This window comes from Zea mays, chromosome 2 (genome assembly GCF_902167145.1).
Source record: "Zea mays cultivar B73 chromosome 2, Zm-B73-REFERENCE-NAM-5.0, whole genome shotgun sequence".
Taxonomy (NCBI): domain Eukaryota; kingdom Viridiplantae; phylum Streptophyta; class Magnoliopsida; order Poales; family Poaceae; genus Zea; species Zea mays.
The window spans coordinates 102,085,608-102,088,871 of record NC_050097.1 but is presented as its reverse complement, the minus strand read 5'-3'; the positions used below and the strand labels follow the sequence as shown (position 1 = coordinate 102,088,871).

The following is a 3,264-nucleotide window of genomic DNA, read 5'->3' as shown; positions in this document are numbered from 1 at the left end:
TTGAAGAGGTGAAGCCTATCTGTTGACTATGATGTTTGCCTGTCTGCTTGCCTCCAGTCCGAACACTATTGGTCACCGTTCACTGTTTCTCTGTGCCCTTGGACATATGTGGTGTCCGTGCAGTAGTGAAGCTATGTGCTGGCTCTGGCTCCCTCCATATTAAGCTCCAATAAGGCCACGAGAACTCGGTTTCTGTTAACTCTCCGTTATCGTAGTCTCGGGTTCGGGCTGAACTTCGCTGTTCCTGTGCCCCATCGCTTCGTTTGGTGCTCACCATCCCTTTACGCTTGTGTTAACCCCCTAAGTCACCCCAGTTTCTTTGTCCAAGTTTGGTGCTCGAAGCCGTCCCTGTGACTGGTGACCGCGCTGGCTGTTCTGCCCCTCCTTACTGTGGGCAACTTTTCTTAAGGTGTGATTCGTCCATGTGGCATGTGTTCTATGATAATTTTACTATCCCTGTGTTTAGTGTGTTTTGCTCAGAGTACTCCAGATTTGCCCCGATAGGAAAATTTGGCTTTCTTTGTGTTTGTAACTTCTATTATTCACATTATAGCAGAGAGTATCTATAAAAACATATTGTACCAATCAAAGCTATTCCTGTTTATTGTGTTGAAATATATTTCAAGACAGCTAGTACCCTATCCACATGAACCGAGCTGCTAGTTAAATCCACATGAACAGAGCTGCTAGTTAAATCCACATGAACTATCTTCAAAACTGGACAAAAGGGATATTTGTGTTGAAGCATGAGCTGGAGAGATATGTGTGCATGTTTGCCGTGTGGGTCAGCCATGCACTGCTGGCACTTAATAGCTCCTCTCAACCACATGTTGAAAACTTCATCTGTTGATTAAATTGCCCTGAGAGTTAGTTCCATGCTTATTCAGAGTAAAACTTCAATACACACAGCTTGTATAGATTCTGAAAAAGGAGGACAATTCATCTGTAGAAAAATGAACCATACTAAGACAAGATTAATAAAAGATCGCCCGAGAAGAGGATGATCATCAAAGGTAATATTTTGCCCGCAAGGATAGTACAAAGTACACTACAGAACATTGTGAAACAAATGTGTGTGCACATAAACTCCTCAACTCAGTTTTACATAAGATGTATGATATGGTCATCAGTTTGAGAATGTGCAAAACAAAATAGAGTATGCATATTGAGCTTTGGTGCCTACCCCCTTCACAGACAGCAATGCGACCATCAACCTTGATTGGAGGTACCTCGTTGATCAGTTCCATTGGCCAGTTTGGTCTTCAGTTTGGTCTTCAGATTGGAGGTACCTCGTTGATCAGTTTGGTCTTCACTCAATAAATCATGTCAGGAACATTCAGCATTCAGGATAGTGCTTGATGTTAAGTCATCATAATACTAAATGAAAAACAAAATATGAGAGCCATGTTGAGAACCGGCTTGCTCTGCAACAACCACCAAGCTTTCCAAAGTGAAAAAACTTGTTTCACGTGATCAACGTGTGGCACTAAACTGTGCAGTTCAAACATTTGATGTTGAGCTCTCATTCATCAGCTGAAACCTATACACATTGCATGAAGATGATAGTTTCCTTAAGAACCATCTAAATAAAACCTAAATCTCATCCAAGCATAACTAAAGTCTGCAAACCTATATAAAATAAATTACTTACTTCAGAAAACATTATTTATATTTTATATTACCCAAAGGTGCACCCTTCGAATTCAGCTAAATAAAACTTAAACCTAAACCAAGCATAACTGAATTCAGGGGTTCGCATAGAGCTATATTACTGTCATGCTACAGCTATACAGGTATATTACAGCTATACTGTCATGCTACAGCTATATAGGTATATTACTGCTAGACAGGTATAGTGTATTGCTGTCATGCTACAGCTATATTATATTACAGCTATATTACTGCTTGAAATTTCTGCTGCTTCACTGGCAATTGGTTGACTGCTTTAATTTCTGAACCTTAAGTTTTAATGTTTTCATTTCTTTGAGTGTAGACAAGGACATTAGCAACTTCAACTAATGGACCTACTTTGCGATCAAGGACTGAAAGGGATATTGTTGATGAAGAATCTGAAAATCCCATCAATGATGAAGGTAAAAATCAAACAAACTTTAAATTTATTGTAGCAATTTTGAAAATAGTTATCAACAAAGGTTTTCATCTGTTTTATCTCCTTTAATAAGCAGAGCAACCTATTGGGCATCAAAATATAAGGAAAGGAAGGGGCCCAACCTTGAAGAAGAACATATATTCAAGTAGTGGTGGGCCTAAAATCTGCATTACCCTTAATGAATATGGACAACCAGTTGGTAGGAATAGCAAAGAGTTTGGTAATTTCATAGGAACTTTGGTGAGGAAAATATCCCTGTTTCTTGTGAGGATTGGAGACTAGTTGATTCTAAAAAGAAGTTTGAGTTATGGACAAAAGTGAAGGTAATCTGATTTAGTGAGATAATTTGTCTTAGCCTATTGTCAGTAGATTTGGTAATCAACTACATTTTTGTTGAAACAGGAATACTATGAAGTGGATGAATCTGGTATAGATTATGTTATAACATCTGCAGCAAAAAAGTGGAGAGAGTTTAAGGCTGACCTAAAGAACAAATATTTTGATGAAACATTGAGTTTTGAAGAGCTTATTGCTAAAAGGGATGAAAGGGTGAAAGAATCTGATTAGGAGTGGTTGATAACTTATTGGATGTCTCCAGAAGCCGAGGTACAAGCTGATTTGTTTTGAATTCTTTTTTGAGATATAAACCTTCATTAAACTATTGTATGAATGAATTTGTATTATTGTTTTGATAGATTCATATTTATGTTGTAGGTTCGTACAAACAGAGGTAAAGATAATCGTTCAAAGCTGACTATGTCGCATGCAGCTGGCAGCAAGAGTTATGCTCGTGTGGGGCATGAACTGGTAAAAAAATTATAATCACTAGTTTGTATAATCATTAGTTCAATTTATGAAAAATCTAGTCAATTACGGGACCAAATCATTTTTTCTTGTAGGCCGAGCAACAAGGACGCCCTGCGAGAAGAGATGAAATATATGTTAGAACACACACGTGTAAGAACAAAGAAGGGGATATTGTGCCTCTACCTGGAGCAGAAATATTCATTGTGAGTACACATATTTTTGATTTATGTAATAATTAAAATATAAGTAAACAAAATATAATATATGTGTGGTCCTCTTAAGAATAAATTTGAAGAAGCTGTTGCTGAGAACCCAGAACTGAAGGACAGATGTATTGAAGATGGTGA

General features: G+C 37.7%; 1 long non-coding RNA gene across 1 annotated transcript; it reads left to right on the top strand.

Annotated features, from left to right (window-relative positions):
• The first annotated feature begins 2,371 nt into the window (after positions 1–2,371).
• Positions 2,372–3,063, top strand: LOC103648815 (uncharacterized). Its single transcript, XR_002267600.1, has 4 exons — positions 2,372–2,433; positions 2,513–2,716; positions 2,825–2,840; positions 3,010–3,063. It is a non-coding gene; the product is annotated as an uncharacterized lncRNA (long non-coding RNA).
• Positions 3,064–3,264: the final 201 nt, after the last annotated feature.